Here is a 23,659-nt window from a genome sequence, read left to right as displayed (position 1 = left end):
AATACAAAAACTGTTCATCACAATACAAAAATATTTGTTTCAATTCTGTATCGCTCATGAGAAATGTTTATTAATGTTATGGAAAATTGGGGAACTCTAAAAAGGATATTTGATATAATTGAGTAATATGATGAAATAAAAAAAACGCATCGTAATATAAACGAATGCCTTTCATTGATATAACAAACGGTGACATTAATAGAATGAAGATGTTCATTAATAAAATGAATAAAGGAAAACGTTCACGTGGTTCGTATTCCTCGAACAAGATGGCCAATGTTGGTTTTCTCTTCAAAATCAATTTACATTACATTACCACCATGCTCACCTTGCAAACACAGGGTCATGAATTCAATCCCAGTTTCGCCCAAACACAAAAAAGTTTTTCAGCGGTTTTTGTACAATTAAGGAAACAATTATCACGTCGTTGCTCCATTAACCACACTGTAGCTTATTCTCACTATTGTATGAAAATTTTCTTCAGCTTTAGTAATCATTGAACTTATTTGTAAGGTTATTGAAATGTATACCAATTTATTAAAAGATTTTTATAAAAATATTATTTTCTATATTTTAGTTTGAGGGGTTTCCCGAGATCGCAGGAATTCCCTGGATTTTGCAATATTTTTGCTCCCACTTTCCTGCGAGTTAAATGCGGGAATTCCGAGAATTTTTTCACAGTAGTTTATATGAAATATTACCATCAATATGTTACTACAAAAACTAAGTTTTGGTACCATTGAGTTAATTTGGACTTAGTCGAGAGGAATATACAAAATAAGTTAATTGTTTGTGTTTCCTGTATTCAGAGAAAAATATGAAAATAAAAGCTTTCAATTTCTTTCGAAATTGTATTTTACTATTTGAATATGGTACCATGTAATAATAGTAACTTTTTCCGACATAGAGGTGGGTCCTAGTCCGGATTCTAACGGGCTACCAATTCTATTAAAGTAAGGTCTATCCTCCTGAGTTATGATCGTGATACTGCTATGAACTGGTGGACTAAGTAAGTCCTTATGAGTATGTTTACATGATGTTTTCACGTTTGCAATTACATTATTTCAAAATATTTGAATTTGCAAGGAAGTTTTTATGAAACTTGAAAGTGACATCCTCTGGAATGACACGCCATATGTGTATTCAATTCAATTTTAAATAATTTCGTAGTCTTTTGAGTAATATTAACAACCGAGTACGTATAAACTAATGTTCATGTCTTCACTGTATCTGAATCTGTTTTAAGAGCGTATGTTATAACCGAAATCCTTTTTTTAATATCCAAACAATTTTTTAATTGTATAAAAATCTGATCTTAACATAGTGCTCTTTTGAAATGCATGCAAACTACTACCAGTGTAAAATGTTCTTTTATTGCAAAATATTTCGGTCTTACATTTGGACTCTTTCGGAGAGATTTTCTGGACGATTTTTAAATGAAATACATGGTTGGGCAACATAACGCCTTAGGAGATTTTTATTTTTACTTTGAGCGGTATGCCGGGAAATTTGATAAAAACCCACGTTATCGTTTTTCTATTTTCTTAATATCTCCAAAAGTAAAGTTTGTTCTCAGGTGGTGTCTAATATCAATGAGACACTCCCAATATCGATTTTTGTTCAATAAACACCTCAATATGTAATTTCTTATTTGTTTTATCAAATTATTCGAACCACTCGCCCTTTAATATAAATTCGTGACACTGTGTTCTCAGGGAGAACCTTTGATGTAATAACAAAGGTCGCTTTATATTTATTACTTTAGTGAGCATTTATTATTGTTGTTGCTCTAATTGTGATCTCATGAGTTCAATTCATTCATTGCTCCCTCATCCATTTAATAAAGATAAAGTGTTTTAAATGTTTTTCATCTTTTTGTATTTTTTTTACTTATCAATCGAATAGCTCATAACCCAAACACAGGAACTGCATCACCAAAAGCAAACCCAACAACAACAACAAAATACAAGAAAATGCAACTGTAAAACGAAAATATGCGAGTATACAAAATGCACTTCAAACAAACATAATTGCTCTGTGGTATACGACAAGGAAGTATCGAAGGTATTGGAGGCAAACAAAATCGAAGGCGCTCTTATCAAGTTATCTAGATTATAATTAAATAAAGGGAAATAATTAGATTTGTTTTGTTATAAATTAGCTTATGGATACTATCTAAAGGGTGATACGGTCAAAATTTGGTCAATATAAACTTGACGTATTTCTTTCAATTTTGCATTTAAAAAACCTGAACACCCCTCATTTTGAAGGTGTGTGTGTGTAGAATGTTGCTCTTATTTTGATTTTGGAATTCACTCTTCAGTTGTCAAAATGCCGTCCAAGCAAGAAGAGCAACGTATTAAAATTTTGCTCGCGCATCGCGAAAATCCGAGCTACTCGCACGCAAAGCTGGCAAAATCGCTAAAAGTTGCCAAATCAACCGTTACAAATGTAATTAAAGTGTTTGGGAACGTTTGTCGACAGCCAGGAAGTCTGGATCGGGGGGAAATCGAAAACCGGAAGCCGCTGAGACGACAAAGAGAGTTGCCGGTAGTTTCAAGCGAAACCCTAACCTCTCTCTCCGAGATGCCGCAAATAAGCTGGGTGTATCGTCTACAACCGTGCATCGAGCCAAAAAGCGAGCCGGACTATCGACTTATAAGAAGGTAGTGACTCCAAATCGCGATGATAAACAAAATACGACGGCCAAAGCGCGATCCCGGAGGCTGTACACGACGATGCTGACGAAGTTTGACTGCGTGGACGACGAAACCTACGTCAAAGCCGACTACAAGCAGCTTCCGGGACAGGAGTTTTATACGGCGAAAGGAAGGGGAAAGATAGCAGATAGCAGGAAAGATAGACAAGCACATAAAACTGTCAATGTTCGCAAAGAAATATCTGGTTTGGCAAGCCATCTGTACCTGTGGCTTGAAAAGCAGCATTTTCATAGCTTCCGGGACTGTCAACCAAGAAATTTACGTGAAAGAGTGTTTGAATAAACGTCTGCTGCCTTTCCTGAAGAAACACGGTTGTTCCGTACTGTTTTGGCTGGATTTGTCATCTTGCCATTACGGTAAAAAGCCCATGGAGTGGTACGCCGCCAACAACGTGCAGGTGGTTCCCAAGGACAAGAACCCTCCCAACACGCCAGAGCTCCGCCCAATTGAGAAATACTTGACTATTGTCAAGCGGAACCTAAAGAAGACCAAAAAACTGCTAAGGACGAGCAGCAGTTCAAGGCAAACTGGCTTTCTGCGGCGAAGAAGATGGACAAGGTGGTTGTACAAAATCTGATGGCAGGTTTCAAGCGTGAGGCCCGGCAATTCGGATTTGGAAAAGCGAAAGCCTAACTGAATATTTTTCCTGAATTTTATACTAATTGAACTTGAAAAAGAAATTTAATTTGATTTTTTAAATAAACGATTTCACCGATTTACACGCGTTTTCCCTTGACCAAATTTTGACCGTATCACCCTTTAATAATTTTACACATTAACGGTCATTTTCATGCACACGAAATTAATTGATCCAATTAATTTTTTAATTGAAATGTCTTCAAGCACGAAAATGATAGTATGTTATCAATCACAGTTTTAATTGGGCATAAAACATACTTGATTAAAAAATGTATTATTTTCATTAGCAAATTTCAAGTAATTTTTTTAATTGATTGAATTAAAAATTTAATTGATGTTGATTGCAAAACTCAATAAATTCTTCAAATAAAAACGTAAGTATTTTCAATTACTTTCTTAACTGAATTAGTGTTTTTAGTTTAATTAAAAATTGATTGAAATAAATTTTTAATTAAAAAATGTTCCATCACTCTTTTTAGTCTTCCGAGTTTGATTAAAAAGTTAATTGTATCAATTAATTTTTGTAACTAAAAATTTAAAAATGTTCAAACATTGACTTAATTAACTCAATGTTTCTTTCTTGATTAAAAAGTTAATTGTAACAATTAATTTATTAATTGAAAAATTTTCAAGTTCAATCGTTTTTTTTTTTTTTTATTTGACATATGTTGGTGATATTTTTTTCTGTGTGTATCTCCGTGTGTTAGCTAAAATGTGAATTGAAGATATTTTTGTTACTGGTTAATTTTAAGAGAAACTTTTTTAGCTGTTAAGTGCCTAACTAGATTGCGAGTATATACACCGAAAAAAGTAAACTGTTTAATGGCAAAAATGAACTAACTCGTGCGAAAACGGAAAATTGTAATAATCGATTTTGTGTACCAATTTCACGCACAAAAAAACTTTTTTGATGCCAAAATATCCGAAAACATAGTCAATCTCCTAAACGATCGTTTCAGTCTCTTAAACAATCATTTCCATGAACATTTATGGATCTAAATACACATTATGTAGCTGCGGCAATCATATCAAAACATGTCCTTTTTGCAAAAACATTAGCAGATAATCGACACCATTGGATAAGTTAAATAAATGATCTATGTTTAAAGAATTAAAAGAAAAATTATAAACTTTGTTTTGTTTAAAATTCCTTTATTTTAAATTCTTACTTACCTTAATTTTAGGACGCTAAATTTAAACACGAAAAATTTGTGTCCTAAAATTAAGGATGCCTAATCATTCGTATTACACTGAAAAAACTGTGAACCCACCATGAAGAAAACATTTAGTTAATTTTAGAAAATTTTTAATATTTTTAGAAAATTTTAACTAAGCGGTATTACAAACGCTGACATCACGACGATATCACAAAACTAAGTAAATATTTTTCGACAAATTCAAGAAAATTTATTAGACACAATTATTTTTTTGCACTTGTTAAAGAAAATTTTGTAGCTTAAAAGAAAAAATTGGAGTTCAAAATTGCAAGAATGTCTTTAGTGACATACGAAGTTCATGATGGACGAATTAGTAGTAAAATTTACAAATTTAAAGAAATAATGAACTATTTGGTGAGAAGTACGAATTTAGTAAAACTTTTTACTTCATTTGTGTATAATTTTTTCCCGTCATTTTGTTCATTTAACTAACGTACGCAAAAAAATATTAGAGTAAACGAAACTTTCTACATATATAATAATTCCATGAACTAAACCAAAGTTAAATTGGCTTTAGTGAAATAGAGAGTTCACTTTTTTTTGAGTGTAGGACGATATTTCTCAGTTTTACAGATCTATCGAAAGATAGATCTGTAAAACTGAAGGCCTTAGATTGTTTTATGAAATCCGTCCATGTACTCATAAAAAAAAATAAAAGGAAAATAGAAAACATGAATATCTTCATTCTAAACCAAGAGATTCATATCCGCATCCCCATTCAAAAATTCACCCAACAACCGACATTTCGACATTTTTATAACAGCTTATTTTGGGGGAGAATACATAGTCGGACCCTAATAGTTTTTGTAGTTGTTATTGTGTTGTGGTTTGGTTTGTTTTATTGAGTATCTCATACTACTCCGAGCATGCACTCCGAACGAACAATCTGAGAGGGCAAACGGGAACAACTATGACAGCAAAAACGACACCGAATGTAGTGCCCCAGTACATGGCAGAGTGGCATATCAATTACAAAACAAACACAAATGATTGGTGATTGTGGCATAGGAGGAGTATCTGGAGGCCGACATCGAGTCATCACTGGCAAACGAGGATACGATGGGGGTGATGGTGTCAGTGCCATAATTGTTGTTTGAAGGCGATTGATATTGATGCACTTGCTCCCTCTTTGTGCCATCTCCTGTTGGAGGTGGGGTATTATGTTTGTCCCGAGTATTGAATTGCAAAACAATTGATTCGCTTTAATCGACCTAATCCATGAATGAATTATTGGCTTTATTATCTTCCTTTAGTTTTCTCCAATAGAGAGGGGTTGTTTTAGTTTAATTAATAAGATTTGTGCCCTTTCATAACTCTTGTCTTCTCCTTCTGATGCCCCGCTATCTTCATAGACCAATTCGCTCAGATGAGGTTGTATCCATATACATGTAACTACAGTAATTTTGACAATGTTCAACAAACGCCCTCCACGTCATGCAGTTATTTAAATAAAACGCCTTTAAAGTCGTCTGGTCGATCGTATTGGTCAACCCCTAGACATGCATGACTTGACATCCGTTCGACCTTCAAATATGATGCTAATGTACACTAAATGCCTCGATTTTCAAAATGCTCAACATGTCTTTTTACTTAATTCTTATTGTCATAGTTGTCGCCGTTCTCTTCGTGGATTTTCCCACAAAACTTCCTTTGATTTTTGTCATGTGTGTTATGTGGTGGCCGTGTCCTATTTAAGGACACATATGGCATCGCCTCTACGCCTTATGTAGCTCAACTGACCGCAGGCACTCTGCTTTCCTCGATTGCATGTTCGATGTTGATGGAAGTGTTTTAGTTAGTCTGGGCTTCGAATTTCATGTCGTCAATATGGTGCGTTAAGCGGCGACCTCCGGTTAAGCCCTCAACATCCTTATTGACGACAATAAACGATCCCATCACCACACACGCATTAAAATAGATTCCGTAATATATTCATGTACGTTAGTCGACCCAAAGAACCACATACGTGTGGAGCCTAGAGTCTAGACTTGTTTGCCGTTCTCGGTTGTCCACAACTCCATTTGTTGTCACTTAATACTATTTTACGCAATGATCAAAATTAGGATAACCTTTTAAAACGGTGTTCTTAGTGGTTTACAATGACAACCTAGTAATGTGACAATTTATACCATTTCAACTTCAAATGCAACCTTTTTCAAACCAAATCAAATGAAATCTCTTACTATTCAAATAGAATCCTTTGGAAATATATTCTGTAAGCCAATAGCCTTAGTTGCTGGTTGCTTTTCGTTATACATTTATTATAATAAATATTTTAATAATTATATAAATAATATACTTCAATTTGGCTACAAATTTTCGTTTTGTTTAATTTCTGATTGTATCTGGGAAACCACTATAGTTCGGTTAGCTTAGCTTAAGTATAGTGGCAGCCCGGTTTTACAGGCTCACTTAGACTATTCAGTCCAGTGTCATACCACAGTGATGAATTTCTCTCTTATCACTGAGTGCTTCCCGATTCTATGTTTAGCTCCTTTTTATAACCGAGTCCGAACGAAATTCCACATTGCGGTAAAACCACTCAGAGAAGCTTTGAAACACTCAAAAATCTCATCTGCATTACTGAGAAGGGATAATCCACTGCTGAAAAACTTCAGTATTCAGTCAAAATTATTTTAGACAAATAAATGTCACAAAACAGAATAAATAAAAAAAATGGAAGTTTTTTTACTGGTATATACGCACTTTTGTGCTAATGTGTATTATAAAACAAACAAAAAACGTTTTATAACCATTAAAATTGGATCCGAATTGTAATTACTGCCGTTTCATTGGATTTAAAGTAAAAAAATAGATTTGAAAAAAGTTTTATTTGATTTGAAAAAGGTTTGGGATAGCGAAACAAAGCGACGCTAAAACACAATAAACATATTCTTTTTGAACCGTGAAGATGAGTAAAATCGGAATTGAAGACTTTTACACGGGCTCGTCATAGGTTGGAAACTCTTTTAAGTATCCGGTGTATTCATTCGCATCAGTTCGTCAGATGTTACGCTACTTCGGATCTGATTTGACAAATTAAAAAAACTTGAAAACATAAAATGATTTTTGTACAAATTTTAGATTTTAATGGCTACGCTACGACGTGCTGAAATAGGCTGGCTAATATATGCCGTCCCATTCCCAGTATTCCAAAACATATATCAGCATGTAAAAGTACATGTTTTTATTTGTCATTACCATCCTTTAACGCGTTCGAGGAGTTTATGTGATGTGGTAACTGGACGCATACCGGAAGATTATCTTGGATGTACTTAGACAAGATAAGAACTTCCAATTTTTTTGCTGGGATACCATCGACATAAATATAAATTATAATAAAAATAATGTATAATTGTATTGTAGAATATTCAATACTACAATCGATTTCCATTCAATATGTTTTATAAATGGTGATACGATCAAAATTTGGTCAAGGGAAAACGCGTGTAAATCGGTGAAATCGTTTATTTAAAAAATCAAATTAAATTTCTTTTTCAAATTCAATTAGTATAAAATTCAGGAAAAATATTCAGTTAGGCTTTCGCTTTTCCAAATCCGAATTGCCGGGCCTCACGCTTGACACCTGCCATCAGATTTTGTAAAGCCACCTTGTCCACCTTCTTCGCCGCAGAAAGCCTGTTTGCCTTGAACTGCTGCTCGTCCTTAGCAGTTTTTTGGTCTTCTTTAGGTTCCACTTGACGATAGCCCAGTATTTCTCAATTGGGCGGAGCTCTGGCGTGTTGGGAGGGTTCTTGTCCTTGGGAACCACCTGCACGTTGTTGGCGGCGTACCACTCCATGGCCTTTTTACCGTAATGGCAAGATGCCAAATCCGGCCAAAACAGTACGGAACAACCGTGTTTCTTCAGGAAAGGCAGCAGACGTTTATTTAAACACTCTTTCACGTAAATTTCTTGGTTGACAGTCCCGGAAGCTATGAAAATGCTGCTTTTCAAGCCACAGGTACAGATGGCTTGCCAAACCAGATATTTCTTTGCGATCTTTGACAGTTTTATGTGCTTGAAAATATCTGCTACCTTTCCCCTTCCTTTTGCCGTATAAAACTCCTGTCCCGGAAGCTGCTTGTAGTCGGCTTTGACGTAGGTTTCGTCGTCCATTACCACGCAGTCAAACTTCGTCAGCATCGTCGGGGATCGCGCTTTGGCCGTCGTATTTTGTTTATCATCGCGATTTGGAGTCACTACCTTCTTGTAAGTCGATAGTCCGGCTCGTTTTTCGGCTCGATGCATGGTTGTAGACGATACACCCAGCTTATTTGCGGCATCTCGGAGAGAGAGGTTAGGGTTTCGCTTGAAACTACCGGCAACTCTCTTTGTCGTCTCAGCGGCTTCCGGTTTTCGATTTCCCCCCGATCCAGACTTCCTGGCTGTCGACAAACGTTCCCAAACACTTTAATTACATTTGTAACGGTTGATTTGGCAACTTTTAGCGATTTTGCCAGCTTTGCGTGCGAGTAGCTCGGATTTTCGCGATGCGCGAGCAAAATTTTAATACGTTGCTCTTCTTGCTTGGACGGCATTTTGACAACTGAAGAGTGAATTCCAAAATCAAAATAAGAGCAACATTCTACACACACACACCTTCAAAATGAGGGGTGTTCAGGTTTTTTAAATGCAAAATTGAAAGAAATACGTCAAATTTATATTGACCAAGTTTTGACCGTATCACCCCTTATCTTGGATGTACTTAGACAAGATAAGAACTTCCAATTTTTTTGCTGGGATACCACCGAAATAAATATAAATTATAATAACAATAATATAAAATTATATTGTAGAATATTCAATACTACAATCGATTTCCATTCAATATGTTTTATATATTTAGTTTTAGTAGTTCCTTCAAATAATACACCCAAAAAAAGTGACCCCACCGTGGAAGAAAATGTAGGTTTATTTTAGAAAATTTTAACTAAAATATTTTTCTAATTGCAACATGTTACAAATAAGTTAATAATTTTTGTCAAATTGAAGAAATTTTTTCAAAAATAACACTAGTTTACACTCAAAATGTACACGGATGAAAAAGACTGTTTTTCATATGTTTGGCTATAAACATTATATGTTTGGAACACAAATTTTTAAACACAATATTTTTGAGTGCAAGCATATAATGTTCATAAACTAGCATAACATGTTTGGGACATATATGTTAATATGTTAGAACATATTATGTTTGGGACATAAAATGTTTGTAAATATAATATGCTTGGATGCAAACATATATTAATTTAGAAATAGGCTATAAACATATATGTGTTTAGTAGCTTGGAGCGCTATTTAACAGGGAGCGATATTGAATTAAGTTGGTAGTTGTTGCTTGTTATTACAAAATTAACATTTTGTTTTTCCTTTGGCAATTGATCAGCTACTTCTTTGATCCTTACAAACTGTGTGGTCCGCTGTTCGAATCCCCGTCCGGCAAAAGGTAACATTAAAATAAAAAAAATCATACAATTTAATAATTTCTTCTACAATGTTTGTATTACAGAAAAAGGTGCTAAGAACTAAAAAATCTCGTGGAAGTGAGAAAGATGTGGGGGAATATACAATTGGGCAGAAACAAAATTTTGAGCATTCAGGTCGAAAACCTATGTTGTTAGCACCTATATTACCTGTTTATTTTCATAATTCATTATGATTGTAAATATATAAATAAATAAATAAAATTTTGAGCACAATATTGTTTGGGAGAATTTTTTTTAAGCATATAATATTTTTGGGTGCAAAATGCTTCCAAACATATTATATGTTCACATAATAACATATTGTTTTTTGGAAGACAACATTATTGAATTTGGATGCAAAAATACAAAATGTTTGGAACTTAGACTACCCAAACATATATTGTTTAGACCAATATGCTTTCAAACATATTATATATTGGAAGAGATCAAACATATAAATGTTTGGGCAATACCCAAAAATATATATGCTTGAAACAAAATATGTTTGGGAGTATATGTTACAGAAGCGATTTTTTGTGAGCGTATACCATTGATAAAAACCAAATTTTCTTGTGTATTTTGTGCTGCTGAATTAAAAAAAAAATGTTTAAAAATTTTTATGGAACCGTTTTTGAGATATCCCGTTATTTTTACATGTTCGCTCTTTTTTCACTAAACACAATATATCTCGAGTTAGAAACGTCCGATACACAATGAAAACACAAATGAAAGGTTATAAGATGACGAATAATCGTGTGCAATTGGATTTGTGATAAGTTAAGTGGTTCCAAAAATATCAATGCGGAAAATCAAAATTTTCAAAAAAATTCGTGTTTTACAACGGACCTTTTCCGCCAAAAAAGTATAAATCAATTATAATAAAATTCTTTTCTCTTCGTGGTCGTATAGACGATACTCTAACGTAAGCAACAAGGCCAAGACCAAAATCGATCGAAAAATGACAAAGTTATAAGCAATTTAATGACGACAAAACATGAAAAAATTAGCGACTTTCCCACACAAAAGTGCATTTCTCTGTTGCCTAGACATTTTTGTGTGGGTGAGTGGCTCATTTTTGCATAATTTGACGTCATTATATTGCTTATAACTTTGTCATTTTTCGGTCGATTTTCTTCTTGTTGGTCTTGTTACTTACGTGGTCGTCTATACGACCATGAAGAGAAAAAATTTATTAAAATTGTTTTATACTTTTCTAGCGGAAAAGGTCCTTTGTAAAACACGAATTATTCGAAAATTTTGAATTTTCGCATTGACCACTTAACTTATCACAAATTCAATTGCACATGATTATTCGTCATCTTATAACCTTCCATTTAAGTGTCAATAACATTATAATCGGACGTTTCTAATTCGAGATATATTGTGTTTAGTGAAAAAAGAGCGAAAATTTAAAAATAACGAGATATCTCAAAAACCTTTCCATAAAAAAATTTTTTTAAATTATTTTCGGATTCAGCAGCTCAAAATACATAAGAAAAGTTGGTTTTTATCATGATTTTTATGTATGAAAAAGAAATTTTTTTGAAATTAATCTTTTTCTGTTGTTTAAGAAAATGCCATATGTTGGAAAAAAAATTGGATTTGAAAATTGTTAAAATGTCTTTAGCGCTGTACGAAGTTAGAGACAGGTACAATTTTAGTAAAATTTACTCATTTGAGAGACTTATGAACTCAATTTAAGCAAACTTCTGCCATTTTAGGAAAATATGAACTATTTTATTTTTTAGTAAAATTGTGCACTATATTTGTATACAACTTTTTTTCTTATTTTTAGTTCACGTCATTAAAGTTAGCAAAAAATTATTCAAATAAGGAACATTTACTCATATTGTGCAAAATTTAACTAAAATCAACTAATCTGCATGAACTAAAATAAAGTTCAGTTGGCATTAGAGCCCCTTTTTTCTGGGTGTATAAGTGCGAAAATACTCTCCTGGGGAACAAACACATATCTTTAAATACACTTTTTCTTTAATTAATAAATTATTCAGTTTCTTACCAATAATTCCAAAATAAATTCTGGTGTGATGTGCATTGTTAAATCGTTTTTAATGAAAAAATATATGAAGATTGTTTTGGCCCGTCATTCACCTTCCCCAGCAAAGAACATGAGAGAGGGGAAAGTGGAAAATCGCAATAACATACTTTGTCTACTTCCTGAATAAGGGATATTTTTTTTTTTTTTAATTTTTGGGTATTTGTATACTGCTTTTAATAATGGCAATAACAATAGTAGAAAGTAAAAGGTTTATAATAAGTAAAACTTAAGTAGGAATAATAATGCTCGCAATATTTAAAATTTCTTTGACACATCCGGTTTAAATCTGTGGATAAAGTAAGGTTACACGTGTCATGCCTCAATACCTAAAGCAAATATCCATCTCCATTGAAACTTCTACCAACACCACCATTATTTTATTGCTCCATTCCATTTGTCAACAATGACCGGCCAACTGTAGAAGAAAATCCCAACAAAATCTTTTGTTTCATTCCCTTACCCTTATGGAACAATTAAAGCTAATATTGCTTCATATATGAATAACGGACTAAATCATGGCATTCCAAATTCTGGTATGTCGAAATGATGACTACATCAGGCTTAGCAAAGTTTGAATTTTCCCAACAGCAGTAACGTAATTCATTTGGATCGAATGGAGTGAAATAATTTGTCCATGCATGTCCAATAGATTTGTCACTTTATTCATCACAAAACAATAACTGACATTTCTGCATACCTATCTCTGGTCGAAGAGGTGTGGGTGTTAAGAGGATTTGTGTCATTTGCAGTAATATGTTTTGTAAACTTGTCTATTGAAATCAGGACCTAATAAATAGAATATAGTAAACGGTTTCATGAATAACCTCGAACCTTTTTTTTTGCTATGAGGAAATTCATCACATGAATGAATCAGTCTATAAGAAATCCTGAAGAAATTATGCACAGATATCTCCAAAACAAGTACTCGAGACACTATTTTAAGAATAAATTTAATTTTCTTCTAAATTTATGCTTCGTCATGTTGTAATAATCATCATCAAGCTCTATAAGAACCATTCCCATAAACGCAGGATGCACCCAGGGAAGGAATATGATCACCTCAAACATGTTTTAAGAGCAAAATGTTATTTTTGGGTGGTGACCATGTAACATGGTTTTCGCAACCATGTTATTTTCTCGGAAATCATGTATCTGATTTCGGCAAGCAGGTTATATTTGACGAGAAAATAACATTTTAGTGACAAACATGTTACATGGTCACCATACAAAAATAGCATTTTGCTCTTGAAACAGGTTTGAGGTGATCATATTCCTTCTCTGCGTATGGGCTTTTGCAAATGCAACACCTTATAAGTTTGAGGGTAAACAGCATAATTTCAAGTTGACTTCTAAAAATGTGTTGAAAACGATTGGAGAAAACTTTGAGAAAATACTACCATTTAATGAATCGAAAAAAAAATCATGTGTCACGAAATTTGTGGTCAATTGGTCGAAATAAAAAATGTGGACAATTAACTGAATCACTCCAAAATGTGTATAATAATTGGTAAGTCAAAATAAGAAGTGAAATGAAAACTTTAACAAAGTCATTTGGTAGCCACTGTGGTGCAACGGTTATCATGCCCGCATAGTTTCGACCAAAAAGTTGTTCCGCAGTGGATTATCCACTCTCAGTTATGCTTCTGACATTTCCGAGAAGCTTTGAAACGCTTCTCTAAATGATTTCTGCATTTTTGGATTCTTTGCATTGCTTTAGAAGTTGTGCCTTGGAAATTCATTTGGATGAAGAAATTTAAAAAACTAAAAAACAAAAAAGTTTTCTCCAATTTCACTTTTTTATTTTTATCAGTATTTTTTGTTACACCGTAATTTTCATATTATCCACTGTTTACAGTTGAAAAACTTTTTAGCTTCCACCGGGGGTTGAACCTGGATCTGTTGGCACTATAACAGAACGCTTTAGCACACTCAGCCACAAAACGAGATGTATAAAAACGTCTATTCAAATATATGTGATACGACACCACGGTATTACCTTCTAACTACTTCCTGAGATGTTTTTTATGATTATGAATGAAAAAATAAAGAACAGCGGTTCAAATCTCACCACTGGCAAGTTTTTTTGTTAATTATTTTTTTTTTTAATTATTATTTTATGGTATACATAAAATAATAATATTTTGTTATTTTCCAAATATATTTTTTTATAAATATATCTTTTTAGCTTCCACCGGGGGTTGAACCTGGATCTGTTGGCACTATAACAGAACGCTTTAGCACACTCAGCCACAAAACGAGATGTATAAAAACGTCTATTCAAATATATGTGATACGACACCACGGTATTACCTTCTAACTACTTCCTGAGATGTTTTTTATGATTATGAATGAAAAAATAAAGAACAGCGGTTCAAATCTCACCACTGGCAATTTTTTTTGTTAATTATTTTTTTTTTTAATTATTATTTTATGGTATACATAAAATAATAATATTTTGTTATTTTCCAGATATATTTTTTTATAAATATATCTTTTTAGCTTCCACCGGGGGTTGAACCTGGATCTGTTGGCACTATAACAGAACGCTTTAGCACACTCAGCCACAAAACGAGATGTATAAAAACGTCTATTCAAATATATGTGATACGACACCACGGTATTACCTTCTAACTACTTCCTGAGATGTTTTTTATGCTTATGAATGAAAAAATAAAGAACAGCGGTTCAAATCTCACCACTGGCAAGTTTTTTTTGTTAATTTTTTTTTTTTTAATTATTATTTTATGGTATACATAAAATAATAATATTTTGTTATTTTCCAAATATATTTTTTTATAAATATATTTTTCATTCAAAATCAACAAAAAATTAAACATTATCGTAATTTGCAAAACATTTCCATTGAAGTAACAAAGTCAAACAGCACTGGTTCAAATACCAACGAAGATGAAATTCATTTCTAATTGATTTTCATTTGTTTTGTGAAATTTAATTGTCCAAAACTAAAATTTTCTTTATACCATTTCAATCTCTATAAACTGATCAGCTGTCGGTAATTGATTTATTATTCAACAAAAAAATGTTTCCTCTTGGATTCCATTGTGTCAAAGTAATGTATCTGGAATAATTGTTCGGAATTTTAATTGATATCAATTAGAGGTTAAAATTGCAAAAACGTCTTTGGCTCCAGAAAAGAAATTCTGAACTATTTTGTGGGAAATACGAATTTAGTAAATCTTTATGCTTAATTTGTGTATAATTTTTCCCCATTTTTAGCTAGTTAAATAGTAGCGTACGAAATATAGAAGTCAACTCAAAATAAAATGCCGCAACTCAAAATAAAATCGTTATCTTAAAATTATTTATAACAATTGTTAAGTCAAAACTTTTCCAGTATAACCTCTAATGGCCAATATAAATAAAGAAAAATGTTTTCCTTTTAATTTAAACATGTCAAGTGTTAATCACTGAAAACTAAGACCAATTTCATTATTAATTTGAATCAGCCAAATCCAAACAAGTACATAATTAATTGTGGAATAGAAATATTCCGTTTCCTATCGAATTTCATAATATTTACTTACACAAAATGTATGCGGCTTTAATAGGAAAGAAAAATAACCAAAGACCATAACAAACTCTGAAAGAAATCTGAATATTGCCACAAGTGCTTCCGAGGCATTAATTTCTATATAATTGTCACAAACACATTCAGTTTTATGAACATTCTTTGCCACATTTATTCTGGCAGCTATGATCAGGGCTTGGTTGCTTTGTAATCTATGTCTGGAGATGTCAAGTGGCGCAAAAACAAGCGGCATGACAAAAGCCGAAACACGCTCCAAAATGAAAGTAAACAGAAAGCCATGTCTCAAGCAATCGCCACTAATGCAAATACCATCGGAAAACAAAATCTCGATGTGAAAACTGCCACCATAGAAAAATGTTCCCACATCAAAATCAAATAAAATTCAAATCTCGAATGATGGACAAATTTCAAGAGACTGAGTTCTCAACAAACACAATTCGTATAAATGTCAGCATTGCGGATCAATAAAAGCCCAATGTGTTAGGGTTAGCGTCGGCACATTTGAAACTAACCTCCCCACTCCTTTTCCGCATTCAAGTATCATCTGGGGAAAACTCAAGAAAATTGAAATATTATATATCTCAGTAATAAACATTCAGAATGTATTCGATGTCGATATAAAGATGCCAGAGGTAAACATTTATCTACATACATACTTTTATTATTATTGGATATTTCGTATTGAAACATATTTAAACTAATGCTACACTGAAATATTTTCTAATCTTTAGATTAGGATATCATTTTTTGACATAAAACTTTACAAACTTTCCCTTTTTTGTATTTCAAGTCAAGCATTTACTGCCTTATTCATAACAATTAAGGAAAGTCTAAAGTCGGGCGGGGCCGACTATATTATACTCAAAATTTAAGTCGGCTAATGCACTAAGGTGGAACACAATGTTAGTAAAAAAATATGGGAAACATTTAAATCTGAAGCAATTTTAAGGAAAAGTTTATTTATGATTTATCACTCGATATATATGTATTAGAAGTTTAGGAAAATTAGAGTCAGTTTTACAACTTTTCGACTAAGCAGTGGCGATTTTACAAGGAAAATGTTGGTATTTTGACCATTTTTGTCGAAATCGGAAAAACATATATATGGGAGCTATATCTAAATCTGAACCGATTTCAATCAAATTTGGCACGCATAGCTACAATGCTAATTCTACTCCCTGTGCAAAATTTCAACTAAATCGGAGCAAAAAATTGGCTTCTGTGGTCATATGTGTGTAAATCGGCCGAAAGCTATATATGGGAGCTATATATAAAACTGAACCGATTTCAACCAAATTTGGCACGCATAGCTACAATGCTAATTCTACTCCCTGTGCAAAATTTCAATTAAATCGGAGTAAAAGATTGGCCACTGTGGTCATATGAGTGTAAATCGGGCGAACGATATATGTGGGAGCTATATCTAAATCTGAACCGATTTCAATAAAATTTGGCACACTTGACTACACTACTAATTGTACTCCTAGTGCAAAATTTCAACCAAATTAGGGAAGCCAGAGTCTTCTGGGGCCATATAAGTCCATATTGGGCGAAATATATATATGGGAGCTATATATAAAACTGAACCGATTTCTTCTATCAATAGGGATCTATTCTGGGCCAAAACACATACTTGTGCCAAATTTGAAATCGATTGAACTAAAACTGCGACCTAGACTTTGCTTACAAAAATGTGTTCACGGACAGAGGGACATCGTTATATCGACTCAAGAGCCCACCCTGAGCATTTTTGCCAAAGACACCATGTGTCTATCTCGTCTCCTTCTGGGTGTTGCAAACATATGCACTGTTCCACAGTGTGGCGCAGGGTATAAAAAGTCACACTCATACTCTTTTTATACCCTAAACCACTTAGTGGTCAGGGTATAATAAGCTTGATCTGCCAAAAAATGTGCCTACCAGAAATATATATACCCCATAAAATATATACCGATCGACTCAGAATCACCTCCTGAGTCGATCTAGCGCTTGGTGTCCGTCCGTCTGTCCATGTATTCGTTGTTCACAGGATTCCGGTCGCAATTATTAACCGATTTTGATGAAATTTGGTACAGGGAGTTTTTTGGGTACAAGGACGAACGCTATTGAATTTGGAAGAAATCGGATCAAATTTAGATATAGCTCCCATATATATGTATCGCCCGATTTCGACATATGGGGTTACGTTGCGCTTTTTTTCAACCGGATCGTCGCCAAATTTGGCAAAAGGTAATCTTTTTCATCGTCCTTCAAGTCTGCAAAATTTCATCCAAATCGGTTCAGATTTAGATATAGCTCTCATATATATGTATCGCCCGATTTTCCCAAATTTGACCACAAAACCTTTATTTATCAACCGATCTTACTCAAAGTTGGCTAAATGTAATCTTCTATAGCACTAACTATATGTGCAAAAATCATCGAAATCGGTTCAGATTTAGCTATAGCTCCCATGTATATGTACCGCCCGATTTTTCTAAATTTGGCCATAAAACCCTTATTTATCAACCGATCTTACTCAAAGTTGGCTAAATGTAATCTTCTATAGCACTAACTATATGTGCAAAAAAATTTCGAAATCGGTTCAGATTGAGATATAGCTCCCATATATATGTATAGCCCGATTTTCCCAAATTTGGGAAAAGAGTCTTGTAGGAACGGGCCACAATGTAGGGACATTTTGTAATAATTTTTACATTTTGGTAGCTCTAGAGGAGGAAATTAGAAGCCGACAAGGCTTGATCTTTTACAATGTGTGGTAACAACAGTTACCACTCGTGCCAAAAAAAATCTAACAAAATTTGAAGATCACCACAAATTACGACAAATCGGATCAAATTTAGAAATAGCTCCCATATATATGTATCGCCCGATTTCGACAAATGGGGTTACGTTGCGCTTTTTTTTTCAACCGGATCGTCGCCAAATTTGGCAAAAGGTAATCTTTTTCATCGCCCTTCAAGTCTGCAGAATTTCATCCAAATCGGTTCAGATTTAGATATAGCTCTCATATATATGTATCGCCCGATTTTCCCAAATTTGGTCACAAAACCTTTATTTATCAACTGATCTTACTCAAAGTGGCTAAATGTAATCTTCGATAGCTCTAACTATATGTGCAAAAAATCATCGAAATCGGTTCAGAGTTACCTATAGCTCCCATATATATGTACCGCCCGATTTCTCTAAATTTGGCCATAACTTAGTGCCGAAGTTCAAGATGAGCGTATTTGTAGTAAAATTTAAAAATTTAAATAAATAATGAACTATTTTGTGAGAAATACGAATTTAGTAAATATTTATGCTTCATTTGTGTTCAGTGAAACCTCTGAAACCCAGGGTCGCCTACATTTTGTCCACACTCAAAAAAAAGTGAACTCTCTATTTCACTAAAGCCAATTTAACTTTATTTTAGTTCATGGAATTATTATGTTTGCAGGAAGTTTCCTTTACTCTAATAATTTTTTGTGTACGTTAGTTAAATTAACTAAAACCGAGGAAAACATATACTCAAATGTAATTTTTTTCTACAAATGCGCCCAGCCGGAACTTCTTTCCTCTGCTTTAGTTAATTTAATTAAAAAATTATTAAAGTCATGGAAACTTTCTAAAAACGTAATAATTTCGTGAACTAAAATAGAATTAAATCAGCTTTAGTGAAATATAGGTTCACTTTTTTTTTGAGTGTATATTAACATATTAAAATTAACCTCTCATAACTGGACACTTCCCAAATGTGGACAAAATGTAGGCGACCCTGGGTTTCAAAGGTTTCACTGAACACAAATGAAGCATAAATATTTTCTAAATTTGTATTTCTCACAAAATAGTTCATTATTTCTTTAAATTTGTAATTTTTTTTCTACAAATGCGCGCAGCTGGAACTTCGTATGGCACTAAAGCCATTCTTGCAATTTAAAACTCGAATTTTTCCTTCATACTACAAAATTTGCTTTAACAAATGAAAAAAATTAATTATGTCCCTTAAATTTTCTTGAATTTGTCGAAAATTTTTTACTATTTTTGTGATATCGGCGTGATGTCAGCCTTTGTAATACAGTTATTTGAAAATAATCTAAATTTTCTAAAATTAACCAAAATTTTTCTTCCTAATGGGTTCACTGTTTTTCAGTGAAGGTCCAAAAATTTGCATTTGCAATAAATTGCGTCTTCGATTCGGAGTCACTGCCAAAACTATTAAAAAATCTTTGGATCTGGTTAAGTTTTTTTCAGTGCCAAGCAAATTTCTATAAAATAGCATTCCTACCAATAATTTCTACAGAAAAAAGAGAAAGGAAAATATGATCAATTTGTTATAAATAAAAAACATTGGAAACACAGATATCCAAACAATCTAAATCCGATAGTTGATGTTGTAATTTGGTTATTTACAGTATGACATCACGGCTTGATCCCGAGAACCCTCTTTAACGTTTGGCGCTTCGCACCCATCCAACCCATTATACAATTAAGGAAACGTCTAATGGAGGCATTGAAATTCAAAGGATTGACATCCCACATAACAAGGACATTAATATCACCACAAAGTCGACCACAGAGTCGATCCAATGGCAGATGACAAATCGACCAACGGCTTCTGTTTCTTTGATCCTTTAACACAATTACCCTTAAATATTTCATCTGATGGTATTTTCTTGCACCATTTTAGAATTGCGTCGGCTCGTATTCAAAGGATTTTGTCCTCGATATTTGTTTTGAAATAAGAGGAAGTTTGTGTATATAAACCAAGCGCCATTTGGTAAGTCAATGGGTTCATAACATTGCCGAACACACAACCCCGAATGGTATCCAAAACCATCATGGAATAGAAACTATTACTTTCCAGTGATTGCGTGACTCCACACTCTCTGCATGTAGGCAGATAGATAGATAGATAGGCCAGCAAGTAGCAGGCAGTGAAGATGATCACCTCCACAAACCAAATTTAAGTCGAAATCAGAGCAATCAGCCAGCCATGTAAGACGCAACGAAGCAAACCACTTGAGTCGGTGAATTGTTCATTCACCGGTATTACTTAATGACAATTTGTTTAGAGTTTGCCCATGGAAACAATGGAGATAGTGAGAGATCATTTAAAGTGAATTGTAATAATGAAAGTCAAGTTTCGAAGACATGTACTCGTAAATGGAGCAGGGCAAATGGTATGCATATGCATATTCATAATTTCCGTAGAACTGGGACACAACATCAAAATAAAATAAAATCAAATATTTTTGAGGCATTCCTTAAAGTCGAACAAATAGTAATCTCACCACAAAAGTAATTTTCAGTTGGATACAGATCGAGGGTTGAATTTTTTAAAACTTGAATATTAACATTAGGATAAGTTATTCACGTAAAAACAAAAGCCAGTTTAAAAATCCAAATTATAACGGAAACTTCAAAGTAAAAAATGTTTTATTAATTTAAAAAAAAAAAAAAAAAACATTTAAAGCAAGCATGCAAATAAGTCTTAGCCTATAATTGAAACGTTTTTATCTTACATCTAAAGATTCAATATTTCAATTAATTTAAGAACGATTTCTTTAAATCACACATGTGTTTCAAAGATATAAGACTTTAATGGAGGGACGCAAATTTCCAAAATTTGTGACCTATATTTAATTAAAAATATTTTTGAAGAATATAATCTTATCCTAAAATTTTGGTTGCGTAATCTTTAATATCAAGTGCATATTTTTTCAGTGCATATCGTAGCTCTAAATTAGAAAATGGTAAATGGCCTCAATTAGCTATAATGGTAATGAGTACGCAGAAAAATATTGTCGGTTGTGAAACTAACGCTAATGCCAACTTATGTTTTTTTGCAAAAAAAGTGTTTTATTTGAATTAATTTTTAAACAAATTTAAGAAATTGTCTTTATTTTACTTTTACTACAGCATGGTTAATATGGTACTGATTTGCTGCCAATGATGTTTTTTGTTCATTTTTTCTTTTGAAAAGGAAGAATTTCGTAAATACTCGTTATTCCAATAACGTATTATGGAAATCTCAAAAAAAACAATACAATTTATTTCATAATTTATTATGATTTTTAATAAACTAATAATAATAATTTAAATGTTCGCACGTGGTAGTTCATTCTTCTCATTAAACAGTTCTCTTTTTTCTTGTTTATATCTATTCCTAAATATTATGATTTTTTAAAACTTTTTATTCGATGCAAATGTTGTGAATTACTTAATTAACTGCAAGCAAAATTAACTTCCAGATGCATTTTGAAGAAAACAGTGGTGTCGTTGAAATTATGATAAAAATATTTCTTTTTATAAAAATTCTTTTTTCTTTTGGTTTAATATACTAAAATCGATGTGTTAATAAATCTTTCTAGCAAAACTAGTGCACTCAACAAATAATTGACACTAAAACCAATTTAACTTTATTTTAGTACATGGAAGTTTTAGTTTCCTTGACCTAATCAATATTTGTGTACGTTAAATAAATGAACAAAAAAAGCGAATAAAGTACACAAGTGAAGCATAAAGATTTACTAAATTCGTATTTCCCACAATCGTTTAAATCAAGCACTGTTCTGTTTAAGTCTTTAATAAGACACATTCTGAAGTTTCACAGTAAAAATATAATATAATAAAAGATAAAAGAAATCTTTTGGAATGTATGTAAAATTACATTATTCCGTTTCCAATAGTCATACTTTTAAGAAAGTGGCTAACTAAAGCTATATTTCTGTTAAATAAAGTTTCTTTACATCGTTTCTTGGGCGCCCAAAACTATGCTTGACTGTTTTCGTTGATGGCTGTAGTTTGTCTGTTGATGATAATAACAGCTAACATACGTAGCCCAGGGAATAATGTGTTGGCTTACGAACTGTATGATCCGCGGTTTGATTCTTCGTCCAGGCAAAAGGTAAAATTTTTACAATTTATGTATAAAATCGAATAATTTCTCTACATTGTTTACATTACAGAAAAATGTGCTGAGAACTAAATACGCAATATGAAAATCAGAAATATACGAGAAAAGATGCAATTGCAAATAAAATGAAGAAAATTCAAAAACATTTTTTTTGCTTTTGAACGCTAATTAACTTCTAATTAAATTCTAAATGAATTAAACTGACGCAAAACTTTGCTAAACGGATTCCGATAGGTTAGGTTAGGTTAGGTTATGTGGCAGCCCGATGTATCAGGCTCACTTAGATTATTCAGTCCATTGTGATACCACAGTGGTGAACTTCTCTCTTATCACTGAGTGCTGCCCGATTCCATGTTAAGCTCAATGACAATGGACCTCTTTTTTATAGCCGAGTCCGAACGGCGTTCCACATTCCAGTGAAACCTCTTAGAGAAGCTTTGAAACCCTAAGAAATGTCACCAGCATTACTGAGGTGGGATAATCCACCGCTGAAAAACTTTTTGGTGTTCGGTCGTAGCAGGAATCGAACCCACGACCTTGTGTATGCAAGGCGGGCATGCTAACCATTACACCACGGTGGCTCCCTAGGTTAGGTTAGGTAAAGTGACAGCCCGTTATTTCAGTATCACATTAGAGAAATCAGTCCATTGTGATACCACATGTGGTATCATGTTTAGCTCAATGACCGGTTCCAAAAACCCAAACCGGATAGGGGAAAATTACCTTTTTGGGGTAATGGCAAGCCCCGGTTATATAGTTTTTAAAAATTTATCTTTTGCGATGATTTCCCATTGACTGAAATGTAATAACATAAATGTCAACCGATTTTTCTACGCAACAACCAGAGAGACGGACAGCGGTACATAGTCCTAGAATTTCACCCAAATCAAGATTGCTTAAACACTTTCAAATATCCATCCAGATTGAGTCACATTCACCAAAGACTACGCCCTTTCTTTTATCGAAAAAGTCAAATTGATTTCCGTTTGGACGTTTGGAAATGTTTAACAAATGTTGTCTTCGGTATTTAAATTTTGGTGATTGGCGATAACGCTGGAAACGAGAACACAATTTGTAATTGCTTGAGATTTTATCTTGGCAAAGGAA

The sequence above is a fragment of the Haematobia irritans genome, chromosome 1 (assembly GCF_050003625.1).
Source record: "Haematobia irritans isolate KBUSLIRL chromosome 1, ASM5000362v1, whole genome shotgun sequence".
In the NCBI taxonomy this organism is placed as follows: Eukaryota; Metazoa; Arthropoda; class Insecta; order Diptera; family Muscidae; genus Haematobia; species Haematobia irritans.
This window is presented reverse-complemented; position numbering follows the sequence as displayed.